Here is a 15,597-nt window from a genome sequence, read left to right as displayed (position 1 = left end):
ACCTGTTTTTTTTTTAAAACCACCTTTCTTTAATTGATGAACATTAAGACCTTAAGAAACGCCAAAGATCGTAGGCAACTTGGTGTGCATCTGCACTCAAGATAAGAGGACATGATTAAGTGGTTAAGAAAGCATATGGTATACCTGCTTAAGAACAGAAAGGTTATTCTAGAACTGTGTAAAGCAACAACTACAGCATAGTGTGCAGTTCTGGACTCCACAGAAAAGGCGGTTGTGTCAGCATTGGAGAGAGTGCAGCGTTGACTTATGAGGCTGCTGCATAGCCTGGAGTTTCAGTTTTGAAGAGAGATTGGACAGACTGGAGTAGTTTTCCCTACACAACAGAAGAAATTAAGAAGGGACATGATTCAGGTGTATAAACTTGAGGGGAACAGATAGGGTGGATAAGAACATAAATCTGTGTCCCTGGTCATTGATCCTTTCATCAAAATGAAAATTATGGTAAGGGGCAGAAGGTTTAGAGGAATGAGGAAAAGCTATTTCACCCAGAGGGCAGTGGAATTCATTGTTTCTGCCTCTATCACATTTTCACGCAGTCATAACATTTAAGAAGTATATCAAAGTATATTGGCATCACAAGTATACAAGGCCATGGGCCATGTGCTGGAAAATGGAATTAGAATAATTAGATAGCTGTTTTTGACTAGTGTGGAAGCAAACCAGCCAAAAGGCCTTCTTCTGTGATGTAGATCATTTCCACAGTTTACCCATGAGTTCCATACCTACAGCTTAGTTAGGTCATTGGTACACACTATCATCCCCCATTGAAGCCAGGGTAATGGTAACCAGTGAACCCACAGTAACACATACCTTCTAATGTCTTATTATTTTCCACCCTTACAGTTGATTTTCTCCCTTCACAATTATTGTTCTTCTCTGAATCCCAGAAAAATAATGTCCAAATTCCACAAAGAACTTCCCTTAAATTATCCACCACAGCACAGATAAACTTCCTTAACTTTTCTATGGTATCTGCTCACTAACTTCAAGGGTGGTAGAGATAAACTAAGGAATACAGGTCACAGTCTCTCATTAGGAAACTAATAGCCATGTGATTGACAGGAAGGAAGAAGCCCTTTGGTTACAGGAGGACATAGATAGATTGCTCAAATAAGCAGACAAGTGGCAGATGGAATTTAACCCTGAAAAGTGATAAGAGAGTATGCAATGTGATAAGGGAGTATTCAATGAATAGCAAGGCATGAGCAAGCTCATAGGAACAGAGGGATCATGGGGTACATATCTACAGATACCTGAAGGCACAGGACAGGTTAATTGAGTCGTTAAGGTGACATTTGGGACATTTTGTCTTTAATCAGTAATGATATAGATTATAAAAGTAGAGAGGTTATGTTGGACCTTTACAAAACTTTGATTAGGCCACAGTTGGGGAGAGAGCGCCCAGTTCTGGTTATTGCATTACAAGAAGAACGTGACTGAAATGGAAAGCATGCAGGGAAGATCCATCAAAACATGGGGGCCTAGTGGTATTATCGCTAGACAGAGACCTAGCGATGATCTGGAGGGCAAGCCTCAAATTCTGCCATGGCACACTGAAATTTGATTTGAATAAAAATCTAGAAATCTGGTGAAACAGTTGTCGATTGATGGGGATACACCCACCTAGTTCGCTAAAGGAAGCTACTGTCCTTACCTAGTCTGGCCTATGTGCGACTCCAGACACATGGCAATGTGGTTAAACTCTCAATTGCCCTCTGGACAGTTAGGAATGGGGAATAAGTGCTGGCGCAGATCCCTTGAATGAATTTTTTTTAAAGTGGCTTAGTATGCAGCATTTTAGCTATGGAGAGAGGCTGGACAAGCACAGGTTGTTTTCTTTAGAGCAGAGAAGGCAGAGAGGGGACCTGTTTGTGGACTTAAGATTACGAGATGAATGGACAAGGGAGACAAAACAGCCGCTCCCCTTAAAAAGTTTAATAACAAAGTGGTAGAATTATGACATTTAGAAGGGATTTGAGGAAAGATTTTTCACCCAGTGTGGTGGGAATCAAATGTACTGCCTGAGAGGATAGTTGAGGCAGGAAATGTCAACTTTTAAAATGTATTTCAATTAGTACGTGAAATGTCATAATGTTCAGAGTTTGGGGCCCCGTGCAGAAAATGTGGGATAAGTGTAGAATTAGAGTAGCTTCATCAGTACAGCCATAATAGGCCAAAAAGGGCTGTACTATACGATTCGGTGGAACTGACAGTGGCCACCCTTCTGACTGACTTGAAAGGACTTCCCTGACTGGCTTTCCACGAATCCTTGGACTGGTTGTACTGGAGCTATAGGCTTGTCACTGCCCACGTCTACAGACTGTAAGGAGAAGGAACTCCTGACACTGAATGCCTCAAGTGGCTGACTAAGTGTGTCCAAGCCCTAGTACTAAGATTGTGAAATGCCCTTGACCGATTGCACGTCCTTCAATCAAGTAGTCCACAATGTGCTTGCTGCATAAGCTGCTTCCACATGGTGCAGGTGTACAGCAATAACATCTACCCCTTAAAACGCTAAAAACTTAACCAGCAATGAACAAGACAAGGCTGAAGTATTGTGAGCCTCTAAATTACAAATGAGACATCAACGCAAAAAAACAAGGTAGAGATGTTGAGCATTCAAGTCAGCACATAGCACTCACTGATTAAGAGAACAAGCTAAGATCACCGACATGTATCCTTATTCCAAATCGTGTGCCTGTCTGCGTACAAAACTGCTCGGCCTTGGCATCGAAATGGACGGTGCTGGTGAGCAGTATCGAAGTGATGTCATCTGTAGCTGGTGCCAAATCCGTGGGCAGAAGGGCAGGCAGTTGCTGCCCATTGAGCATACCCTGAGGTTTTCAGGCACACCAGCAAGTTGTTGCCACCCACTCAGACTTTCATGTTGGGAATTGTCGTCATCTAGTTTCCCTCCATTACCTGGGAAAATAATAACTTATATGTAAGTTTGATATTAAGCAATGATAACTTGTTAATTCATGCAAATGGGCCACTTACTACTCATGAGCATGATTCTCATCTAGCCATTAAAACCATGTTCAGAAAATTGGATTTCATAGTTTCTCAAAGTCAAAAATCTAATTTCTCTGTTCGCCATACTTTCCAACTGATTCATTGTTGCTGCATCATTGAAAGGGCCTAGATATTTCTGCCCAAAAATTGATTCTAATTTCATAACGGAGTTTAAGAACAGACTGAAGTAGCACATTGCATTTTATCTTTAACCTTTGTAGTGGATAAGCAAAGAGATGGAGGAGTGCTTTGTGTAGCTCATGATAAAAATACACAGATAGAAACATGTATATGGTACTATAAAATGTTTTGACTTAAGCAGCAAAGTATATTTTAAGTTATGACATGACTGAGATAGAAGGAGACCTTTGTCCAGTCCAACTACTCCAAAGGGCACAACCTAAATTCATTTTACTTAGTTACCACTAGGGTCACTCATATGTTTTTGTTAAAGAAACCCGATAGCTTTTTACTCATTTTATCACTTATATATAAAAAAATTCACTGAAGATGCAAATCCAGGAGGAAAACTCAGTGAAACTTACAAATGACATGTGTTAGTCCTTTTCATTTTAAAACTTCAAACTGGAACTCCAATATACACATTACTTTCATTTCAAAGCATTAGCTTTTTCAAAAATAAACTGTTTATCCCCCTTTGGGAAACTAATGAACATACTTGTTTATACTGTCATATTACAAACTGCTTTACTCTTCTAAATAACCCAACATATATTAAAAAACTAAACACACATCACCAAGTAAAGGGAGGAATAAAAACTTCTCTCTGCAGAGATCCACTTTAGGAAAAGAAAAATGCATTTGGCTAATACATTTTAGTACTTGAAGACAAAAAAGGATTAGGTTTGAGATGGTTACCAGTTTGAAATTCAAAGACAGTAACAAAGATGGATGTGAGCAAACACATGTCCATGTCTCCAGTATAATTGCAAGACTGGGTCAGGGCTTGAGACGTCTTCAGAAACTAGGTTCGGGGGGTGGGGAAAGAGAAGAGCGTGGACAGAAGGCTGGGAAGGCTTTCCCTTCCATAACTTTCATTTTTTTCAGTTGAGCACCAATCTCCAGACTAAAAGCTGCAACTTGATAGTGGTAAGCCCAAGCAATTATCACAAGGCATGTGAATTTGAAGAAGTGACTTGTTAAAAAGATAATCATCTATTCGTTGACCTCTTTATAAAAAAGGTCTACAAGCCATAAGTCCATAAAAGTTATTAAATAGGAACTAGAGAGGAGGGTAAAATTAGATCAGCCATGATTTTATTGAATAGCGGAGCAGGCTCAAAGGCCCAAGTGACCTACTCTTGTTCCTTGTTTGTATGTTCATGTAACAGTTGAATGATTTCATAAGACCATAGGAGCAAAAGTAAACCATTCAGATCAATCATTTCAACTCTTCAATAAGATCTTGGCTGACCTGATATTCTACCTTTTCCCCATAATCCTTGGCTCCTTTACGGATTAGAGGCTGAGATAGACAGATTTTTAATGTACTTAACAATGCAGCCTCACATATTTAAATTATGTGATTACATTGAAAATGTATTTTGATCCTGGGATTTCCCTTTCTCTGTAGGCACTATCAACTTTCCAATCTTCTCCTTTCAGCATCCATCACTGATCTTCTAAGGCAACTTAAAAACAAAACAGGTCTTGGACCATGAAGGTTATCATTGCCTAGCCAAAGCCTGTGCTAAGCTGATGCAATTATACTTTGACTTTTCAGCATGGGTCACTGGTTAGAAATCAAGTACCTCTTCCAATAAGACAAGTAGTGGAGGAGGGCTTCTGAGATCTGGGGTTCTTCCACTTTTCATTTCTTTTCCTTTATTCTCTTCTCTCATTTAACATACTTCTGGGTGAAGAACTTGATCACACCAACAGCAAGCAAGCCCAGCAGCACTTGTAGAAGCAATGGAGGTGGGTATGGGTTCCCAGTGGCTTCAGTTTTGTTGAGGCAGTCCTAGTGCCGACTCATGGCTGCTACGGCGGAGTCAAGTTTGGGCTCCGAATGGTGGCTGTGTCCAGCATAGATTCAAGGTAGTGGCAGTGAAGGCTAATTTGGTACGAGACCTGGCAGCATCCGCAATGGCTGCATAGGCAAGGCGGCCCGAAGTGGACTGGGCAGCAGAGTAGAGTTTTGGCCGGTGCAGTATCAGCTTGCATTGGTAGCGTCTCTATTGTTGAGGTTCAGTAAGGACGCAGTGTCAAGGGCGTCAATGGAGGTGAGATCACACCTAAGAATGGCAACTTTCATTCCAGTGGCTGCAGCACAGCGAAGGAGACTCACGCTTGGCCACCAGGCCCATAACGGAGCACTTGAAAATGAAGAAATAAAGTCTGCCCAACTTTACAGTCCTTGTTCTGCCTTTATGTTCTATGTTTTGGTTTGTTTTGCAGGGTTTTAAAATGACACCATGGAGTGGCGATACAAAAATACAGTAAAACATATTAGATACACATGATAATAAATAAATCAAAGATGATTGTCTCCACTCCTGCCCAAGAACGACTACAAATTCCATTGACACTAAAGTACTCAGATTTAAATAAGACTTTTCATGATCCTACATGACTTAAATCTAAATGAGCCAAAGTCCTTTTTGACATGTAGTCACTGATGGCTATATGGACTTCAGTAAGGCATTCCATAAGGTTCCTCACAGGACACTGGTTAACAAGGTTTGATTGTATGGAATACAGGGAGAACTAGCAATTTGGATACAGAACTGGCTCAAAGATAGAAGACAGAAGGTAGTGGTAGTGGTGGTGGAGGGTTGCTTTTCAGACGGTGGCCAATGTGCCACAAGGATCGGTGCTGGGTCCACTGCTTTTTATCATTTATATAAATGATTTGGATGTGAGCACAAGAGGTATAGTTAGCAAGTTTGCAGATGACACCAAAATTGGAGGTGTAGTGGACAGCAAAGAAGGTTATCCCAGAGAGCAATGGGATCTTGATCAGATAGGCAAATGATCCAAGGAATGGCAGATGGCGTTTAGATAAATGCAAGGAGCTGCATTTTGGAAAAGCAAATCTTAGCAGGATTTATACACTTAAATGGTAAGGTCCTAGAGAGTGTTGCTGAACCAATAGACCTTGAGTGTGCAGGTTCATAGCTCCTTGAAAGTGGAGTCGCAGGTAGATAGGATTGTGAAGACATTTGGTACACTTTCCTTTATTAGTCACAGCATTGAGTGTAGGAGTTGGGAGGTCATGTTGCAGCTGTACAGGACATTGGTTAGGCCACTGTTGGAATATTGTGTGCAATTCTGGTCTCCTTCCTATTGGAAGGATGTTGTAAAACATGAAAGGGTTCAGAAAAGATTTACAAGGATGTTGCCATCTAGCTGGGTATATGAATAGGAAGCGTTTAGAGGGATAAGAGCCAAGTGCTAGCAAATAGGACTAGATTAGGTTGTGATTTTAGTTTTCAAGTACTATTAGAGTGGAACTAAAATTCAGAATCTCATGATTCATACAAATTTTTTTATATTTACTCAAGCTACGGGCATCATGTCTAGGCCAGCATTTATTGCCCAACCCCAATTACCCAGAAGGCAGTTAATAGTTAACCACATGACTCCAACCAGCAGGTAAGAATGGCAATTTCCTTTCCCAAAAAGGACTCAGTGAACCAGACAGGTTTTCCCTGATAATTGACAATAGATTCATGGTCATTTTTTTTTTTACTTTTTTTATTGAATTCATCTGGAATTAAGTCCAATCATCTGCTGTGGTGGGATTCAAACACACAGAACATACCTGGGTCCCTGGATTAACAGTTCAGCAATAATGCCATGAAGCTGTCACTACATAGTTATCTAACAACTGAGCCATAGCTAATACACAAAACGTACACAGTATATTTGTAATTTTTTTGCATTAATATATTTGACAAGATACTTGCAAGAAACTGAGAAGTTAATTGTATTTCTCAGTTCCTTCCCAAGTTGTGATCAACCAAAAGATCAAACTTGCAATGTTTTGTACTGTATGGTTTAATGCATTTTCTTTCAATTTGTTCCTTAGGTATAGGCTTTGCTGTCTAGGCCAGCATCCATTGCCCATCTTTAACTACTGTGGAGTGTAGTGCGAGGCAATGGCCGAGTGATATTATTGGTGGACAATTATTCCAGAAACTCAGCTAATGTTCTGGGGACCTGGGTTCAAATCCTGCCACAGCAGATGGTGGAATTTGAAGTCAATAATAAAAAGAAACCTGGAATTAAGAACCTACTGACGGCTATGAAATCAAGGTTGATTGTTGGAAAAAACCCACCTGGTTCACTTATGACCTTTAGGGAAGGAAATCTGCCATCCACACCAGGTCTAGCCTGCATGGGACTCCAGCAGCATTAGTGACTCTCATCTCAATTGCCCTTTGAAATGGCCTAGCAGTCTCTACAAAGTCTCAAAAGAATGGAAATCAGATGGATTACCTGGTATCAACCTATGCACAGAAAAGACAATGGCAGAAGCAGCCTCCTACAGTCCTCCTCACTAACATCTGGAGGCTAGTGCCAAAATTGGGAGAGCTGTCTCAGACTAGTCAAGCAACAGCTTGACACAGTCAGTCATGCTTTCTGAATTATACTCATGTCCCAGACACCATCATCACCATCTCTGGTGATGTCCTGTCCCACTGGAAAGACAGACTCAACAAAGCACAGTGATATACAGTCCTAAGCATCCTCAGCATAGACTCTGGACCCCATGAAGTATTGTGGCTTTAGGTCAAATATGGGCAAGGAAACCTCCTGATTACCATGTACCATCCTCCCTCAACTGATGAATCAGTAATCCACACGAAGTAATGCTTAGAGTAAGCATGAGGATGGCAAGGGCACAAAATGTACACTGGGTGAGGGATTTCAAATGTCCACCACCAAAAATGGCTTGGCAGCGGTACAATTGATTAAGCTAGTCAGGTCCTCAAGGACAGAGCTGTTACATTGGGTCTGCAGCAGACGGTTGGGGTTTGGGTGGGTGGGGGATGAGGAGCCAAGAAGGTAAAACATACCAAACTTCATCTCTACCAATCTGTCAAATGCATCTGTCCATGACAGTATCATTAAGACTGACCACTGCATAGTCCTTTGAGACAAAGTCCTGCTTTCATATTAACAATAACCTCCATCATATTGTATGGCATCACCACCAAGCTGTGCAGCATCAGTAGCAGAATTGTATTTCAGCATAATCTGTAACCTCAGTCTGGCATATCATCCATTCAACCATTACCATAAAGTCAGGAGATCAACCCCAGTTCAAATGGAGAGTGCAAGAGGGTATGCCAGAAGCAGTGCCAAGCATGAAGTATCAACCTGGTGAAGCCACCAAACAGCATAAGCAAGTCATAAAGCTACGCGATCCCACAGACAATGGCTCAATCCAAGCTCTGCAGTTTTGTCACATCCAGTTATGAACAGTGGACAATTAAACAACTCAAATCTATTCAATTTCCACCACCAGGAAGAAAGGAAATACCTGAGTGGCCAGTGACATAAATACCTTTCTCAAACAGGCAATGCTGCATGATCAAAGGTGAAGGGAGGGCATGGATTAAAATCAAAATACAGTTGGAGGGGGAAAATAAAGCACTCCAATACCTGCAGTGCCCACCTCTCCCTGAACAGCTCAAGGGAGGTGGTCGACACCGCATACTCCTTTCCCAGGGACACCCAGTCTCTGATGCAGCCACGGAAGAGGGGCAGGCAATCAGACAGAATGACACCCTTCATGGCCCGCTGCCTGTACCTGATTAAACAACTCATTGGAAGGAGCGGCTCCACAAACGTCTACATCCTCAATGATGGAAGAGCCCAGCATATCACGCAAGAATAAAGCTGAAGCATTTGCAGCAATCTTCAGGCAGAAGTGTGAGTGGATGACCCATTTTGACCTCTTTCCAGTTGTCCCCAGCATTACAGATACCACTCTTCAGCCATTTCGATTCATTCCACATGATAGCAAGAAACAGTTGGAGACACTAGATATTGCAAAGGCAACAGGCCCTGACACCACTGAATTGAATTTATTGTCACTTGTACTAAGGCACAGTGAAAAGCTTGGTCTCGCGAGCAATACAGGCAGATCACTTAGTTAAGGAGAATAGATAAGTAAATCATAGGTAAGCAGCAACAAAAACAAAGACACAGGTACAGGCGAATGTGAAGAGTTTGAGTGCCCATTCAGTATCCTAACAACAGTAGGATAGAAACTGTTTCAAAACCGGCTGGTGCGTGTGTTCAGGCTTCTGTACCTTATCCCTGATGGTAGAGGTTGTAGAAAAATATTGCCAGGTTAGGATGGATCATTGAGAATGCTGGTGGCCTTTCCTTGACAGTGGGCCTGGGAGATGGATTCTATAGATGGGAGGGTGGCCTTTGTGATTGTCCAGGCTGCGTTCACCACTCTCTATAACCATCTCCGATCTCGAATGGTACAGTTGCCATACCAGGTAGCGACACATGCAGACAGAATGCTCTAGATGGCACACCTTTGGCAAGGGCATTTGCTGTCATGCCAAATTTCCTCAGCTGCCTGAGGAAGAGAAGACATTGTTGGGCCTTTGTAACTAGTGCGTCCACATGAAGATCCAAAAAAGCTCGTCAGGGATGACCACTCCCAGGAGCTCGACAATCTCCACTCATTCCACATCTGTACTGTTAATGTGCAGGGGGTGCATGAGTAACATCCCGCAGAAAGTCAATAGTGAATTCCGTGGCTTTGCCAGCATTGAGAGATAGTGCAATGAGAACAGCCCATTTATCCAGGTCATAGAGTCATAGAGATGTACAGAATGGAAACAGACCCTTCGGTCCAACTCGTCCATGCCAACCAGATATCCCAACCCAATCTAGTCCCACCTGCCAGCACCCGGCCCATATCCCTCCAAACCCTTCCTATCCAAATACCCACCCAAATTCCTCTTAAATGTTGCAATTGTACCAACCTCCACCACTTCCTCTGGCAGCTCATTCCATACACATACCACCCTCTGCGTGAAAAGGTTGCCCCTTAGGTCTCTTTTATATCTTTCTCCTCTCACCCTAAACCTATACCCTCTAGTTCTGGACTCCCTGAGCCCAGGGAAAAGACTTTGCCTAATTACCCTATCCATGCCCCTCAATTTTGTAAACATCTACAAGGTCACCCCACAGCCTCCAACACTCCAACCCCAGCCTGTTCAGTGTCTCCCTATAGTGCAAATCCTCCAACCCTGGCAACATCCTTGTAAATCTTTTCTGAACCCTTTCAAGTTTCACAACATCTTTCCGATAGGAAGGAGACCAGAATTGCACGCAATATTCCAACAGTGGCCTAACCAATGTCCTGTAGAGCTACAGCATGACCTCCCAACTCCTGTACTCCACACTCTGACCAATAAAGGAAAGCATACCAAACGCCTTCTTCTCTATCCTATCTACCTGCGACTCCACTTTCAAGGAGCTATGAACCTGCACTCCAAGGTCTCTTTGTTCAGCAACGCTCCCTAGGACCTTACCATTAAGTGTATAAGCCCTGCTAAGATTTGCTTTCCCAAAATGCAGCACCTCTCATTTATCGGAATTAAACTCCATCTATCACTTCTCAGCCCATTAGCCCATTAGGTCCAGATCCTGTTGTAATCTGAGGTAACCCTCATTGCTGTCCACTACACCTCCAATTTTGGTGTCATCTGCCTTTCCAAATATACATACATCCTGTCCCTCAGGATTCCCTCCAACAACTTGCCCACCACTGACGTCAGGCTCACTGGTCTATAGTTTCCTGGCTGGTCCTTACCACCCTTCTTAAAACAGTGGCACCACGTTAGCCAACCTCCAGGCTTCCGATACCTCACTTGTGACTATCAATGACACAAATATCTCAGCAAGAGGCCCAGCAATCACTTCTCTGGCTTCCCACAGAGTTCTCGGTCCTGGGGATTTATCCACCTTTACCCATTTCAAGACCTCCTCTGTAATATGGACATTGTGCAAGATGTCACCATCTATTTCTCTACAGTCTATGATTAGATTACACGGTGTGGAAACAGGCCCTTCGGCCCAACAAGTCCACACCGACCCGCCAAAGCGCAACCCACCCAGATCCATTCCCCTACATTTACTCCTTCACCTAACACTATGGGCAATTTAGCATGGCCAATTCACCTAACCTGCACATTTTTGGACTGTGGGAGGAAACCCACGCAGACACGGGGAGAATGTGCAAACACCACACACACACACAGTCAGTCACCTGAGGTGAGAATTGAACCTGGGTCTCTGGCGCTGTGAGACAGCAGTGCTAACCACTGTGCCACCCGCTAATCTTCCAGGTCCTTTTCCGCAGTAAATACTGATGCAAAAAAAAACTCATTTATCATCTCCCCCATTTTCTGCAGCTCCACACAAAGGCTGCCTTACTGATCTTGGAGGTGCCATATTATCTCCCTAGTTACCCTTTTGTCCTTTTTGTATTTGTAAAAACTCTTTGGATTCTCCTTAACTCTATTTGCCAAAGCCATCTCATGTCCTCTTTTTTCCCTCCTGATTTCTCTCTTAAGTATCCTCCTACTGCCTTTATACTCTCCTAAGGATTCACTCAATCAATCCTGTCTCTACCTGACATATGCTTCCTTTTTTTTTAAAGCAAACCCTCAATTTCTTTAGTCATTCAGTATTCCTTATACCCACCAGCCTTTCCTTTCACCTTAACAGGAATATACCTGCTCTGGATTCTTGTTAGCTCATTTCTGAAGGCTTCCCATTTTCCAGCCATCCCTTTACCTGCGAACATCTGCCCCCAATCAGCTTTCGAAAGTTCTTGCCTAATACCGTCAAAATTGGCCTTTCTCCAATTTAGAAAATCAACTTTTAGATCTGGTCTATCCTTTTCCATCATTATTTTAAATCTAATAGAATTATGGTCGCTGGCCCCAAAGACTTCCCTCACTGACACCTCAGTCACCTGCCCTATTTCCCAAGAGTCGGTCAAGTTTTGCACCTTCTCTAGTAAGTACATCCATATACTGAATCAGAAAATTGTCTTGTACACACTTAAGAAATTCTCCATCTAAACCCTTAACACTATGGCAGTCCCAGTCGATGTTTGGAAAGTTAAAATCTCCTATCGTAACCACCCTATTATTCTTCCGGATAATTGAGATCTCCTTACAAGTTTGTTTCTCAATTTCCCTCTGACTATTAGGGGGTCTATAATACAATCCCAAAAATGTGACCATCCCTTTCTTATTTCTCAGTTCCACCCAAATAACTTCCCTGGATGTATTTCCGGGAATATCTTGCCTCAGCACAGTTGTAATGCTATCCCTGATCAAAGATGCCACCCCCCTCCCCTCCTCTCTTGCCTCCCTTTCTGTCCTTGCTGTAGCATTTGTATCCTGGAACATTAAGCTGCCAGTCCTGCCCATCCCTGAGCCATGTTTCTGTAATTGCTATGATATCCCAGTCCCATGTCCCTAACCATGCCGAGTTAATCTGCCTTCCCTGTTAGGCCCCTTGCATTGAAATAAATTAAACTGCATTTATTAGTCCTGCCTTGTCCCTGCCTGCCCTGTTTGACTCACTTCTGTTCTCAACTGTATCAGTCTCAGATTGATCTCTTTCCTCACTATCTCCCTGGGTCCCACCCACCACCCCAACCTGACTAGTTTAAATCCTCCTAAGCAGCTGTAGCAAATTTCCCTGGCAGTATATTAGTCCCCTTCCAATTTAGGTGCAATCCATCCTTCTTGTACAGGTCACTCCTACTCCAAAAGAGATTCCAATGATCCAAAAATGTGAATTCTTCTCCCATACACCAGCTCCTTAGCGGTGCATTCACCTGATCTAACGTTCTATTCCTACCCTCACTAGCTCGTAACACTGGGAGTAATCCAGATATTCCTACTCTTGAGGACCTCCTTTTTAAATTTCTGCCTAACTCCCTGTGATTTCCCTTCAGAATCTCAACAATTTTCCTTTCCTATGTTGTTGGTTCCAATGTAGACAATGACCTCTTGCTGGCCCCTCTCCCCCATGAGAACATTCTGCACCCTCTCTGAGACATCCTTGATCCTGGCACCAGGGAAGCAATACACCATTCTGCCTTTTCTCTGCTGGCCACAGAAATGTCTGTCTGTACCTCTGACTACAGAATCCCCTAACACAATTGATCTCTTGGAACCTGACGTACCCCTCTTTGCATTAGAGCCAGTCTCAATACCAGAAACTTGGCTGTTCAAAGAACAAAAAAGAAAGAAAATTTACAGCCCAGGAACAGGCCCTTCGGCTACGTTCCCCTGAGAATTCATCACCCTCTACATTTTCCAAAACAGCATACCGGTTTGAAATGGGTATTTCCACAGAAGACTCCTGCACTAGCTGCCTACCTCTCTTACCTTTCCTGGAGTTAACCTATCTATGTGACTGTATCTGAGCCTTTCCCCATTTCCTATAACTGCCATCCATCACTGTTTGGTCACCATGTGAGATTATGGTGGTGTCATCAGCAAACTTGTAAATGGCATTAGTCTGGTATTTCACAACAGAGTCGTGGGTATACAGCGAGTACAGTAGAGGGCTCCATACACACCCCTGGGGGGCTCCAATGTTGGAGTGTTAGTGAGGGTGAAATGTTGTCCCCAATCTTCATTGATTGTGACCTGTGGGTCAGGAAACGGAGGGTCCAGTTGCAGAAAGTGGGGCTTAGTCAGAGATCACTAAGGTTTAGTGATCAGTCTCGAGGGGATAATAATGTTGAAGGCTGAACTGTAGTCAATGAGTAGGATTCTTATGTAGCTGCTCTTTGTGTCAGTGTTCTAGGGAGATGTGAAGAGCAAGTGATATGGCATCTGACGTGGATCTGTTGGTCCAATAGGCAAATTGGGAGTGGCACCACATACACAATCATCCACTCCCTCCACCATGCCACTCAACAGAGCAGTGAGTACTATCTGCGAGATATACTGTAGAAATTCACCGCATACTCCAAGACAGCACTCTCCAAACCCACAACAGCTTCTATCTAGAAGGACAAAGACAACAGATATGTGGGAACACCACCTGCACGTTCCCCTCCAAGCCACTCGCCATCCTGACTTGGAAATATATCAGTGTTCCTTCACTGTTGCTAGGTCAAAATCCTGGAATTCCCTCCATAATGGCATTATAGGTCAACCCACAGCAGGTTGCCTGCAGTGGTTCAAGGTGTCAGCTCACCACCAACTTCAAGGGCAACTAGGGACAGGCAATAAATGCTGGCCAACCAGCAACACCCACATCCCACTGTTGCCATTGTGCATCAATTGAAGAGTGTGCTTGTCATGCCAATCAAGTGGGCTGTTATGGTCTCAATGGTGTCACTTTCAGCGCAGCAAGTGGAGAATATTTCCTCAAGTCCTGGCTTGTGTTTTGTAGGCAAGCTAGGGGACACAGGAGGGGAGTTGCACAGCACAGAATGCCGAAAGTCTGACCTACTCTTATTGCCATACTCTTTAATATAGCAGATCCAGTTTAGCTTCTGGTGAAAGGTAACCCCAGGATTTTCAGTGAGGTTTCAGAAATTGTAATGCTATTGAATATCAAAGGGAGTTGGTTAGATTCTCTCTTGTTGGAGACATTCATTGCCCAGTACTTGCTTAGTCTCAACATTACTTGCCACTTATCAACCCATTTCTTGCAGCTGGTGGACTGCTTCAGTATCTGACAGTCTGTAAGTGGTGCAGAAAATCATGCAATCATCAGCAAACTGCCCCACTTCTAATGTTATGAATGGAAGGAAGGCATTGATAAATCTGAAGATGGTTAGATTCAACCATACATTACCTCCTGCAGTGATGCCCTGAGTCTAAAATGATTCATCTTCACGAGCCACAGGTATGTTGCTGTGGAGAGTGTGTTTTTCCACAGATTCCCTTTAACTTGAATTTTGCCTTGTTGGACCATTTATTCTGCCTTGGTTCCAGTTGCATACTTTGTAGAGAGGGAAGATAATTAAAACAATCTTTTTTTTGTTAAAAATGAATTCCTAGCTTCTCAATTTTAAAATTTGCTCCTCAATGTGTCACTTGAATGTGCAGCGTCCAACTCGGGGAAAGATTTTGAGCTTTTTGATGCTTCCATTTAAGGAAAACTAAGACAGTCTTTGAACAGTTTTCTGAAGAGTAGTCCCTGAATTTGGAATGTTAACTCTGCTTTCTTCCTGCAGATGCTGCCAGATCTGCTGAGTTTGTCAATTTCTGACTTTGGAACAGATGCTGTCAGAACAATACTTGACTGGGAGTAGTGAATTGAATAAAAGAATAGACTTGATCTTCGATAAACAGGCCAAATACTCAATAAAAGAATAGAATGAATTAAAGTATAAACAGGAGTGGAAAAAGTATTTCATATTAGAGATGGATAATAAATGCTTGTTAGCAATGCAGAACTCTTGAATAAAATTGAAACAAAATTACAGGTAGATTAAATTTTTGGATTGATAACCTACTCAGGAATAGGTCTTTGTAGAGCATAGATGAGCAAAGGCTGCCAGTACATAATGGTCAACCT

At 42.8% G+C, this 15,597-nt stretch overlaps 1 protein-coding gene across 8 annotated transcripts in view; it reads right to left on the bottom strand.

Annotated features, from left to right (window-relative positions):
• Nucleotides 1-15,597, bottom strand: part of zbtb7c (zinc finger and BTB domain containing 7C) — a 221,183-nt gene that overhangs the window by 162,939 nt on the left and 42,647 nt on the right. For 6 of the 8 annotated variants that reach the window (XM_072574763.1, XM_072574739.1, XM_072574802.1 and 3 more), the window contains exon 2: nt 2,664-2,943. The exons of 1 other annotated variant lie outside the window; for it this stretch is intronic. The gene's annotated coding sequence lies outside the window, so the exon portion shown is untranslated. The remainder of the gene's footprint in view (nt 1-2,663; nt 2,944-15,597) is intronic. One more of the 8 variants, XM_072574783.1, reaches the window with a different exon arrangement.

The sequence above is a fragment of the Chiloscyllium punctatum genome, chromosome 1 (genome assembly GCF_047496795.1).
Source record: "Chiloscyllium punctatum isolate Juve2018m chromosome 1, sChiPun1.3, whole genome shotgun sequence".
Taxonomy (NCBI): domain Eukaryota; kingdom Metazoa; phylum Chordata; class Chondrichthyes; order Orectolobiformes; family Hemiscylliidae; genus Chiloscyllium; species Chiloscyllium punctatum.
This window is presented reverse-complemented; position numbering and strand designations above follow the sequence as displayed.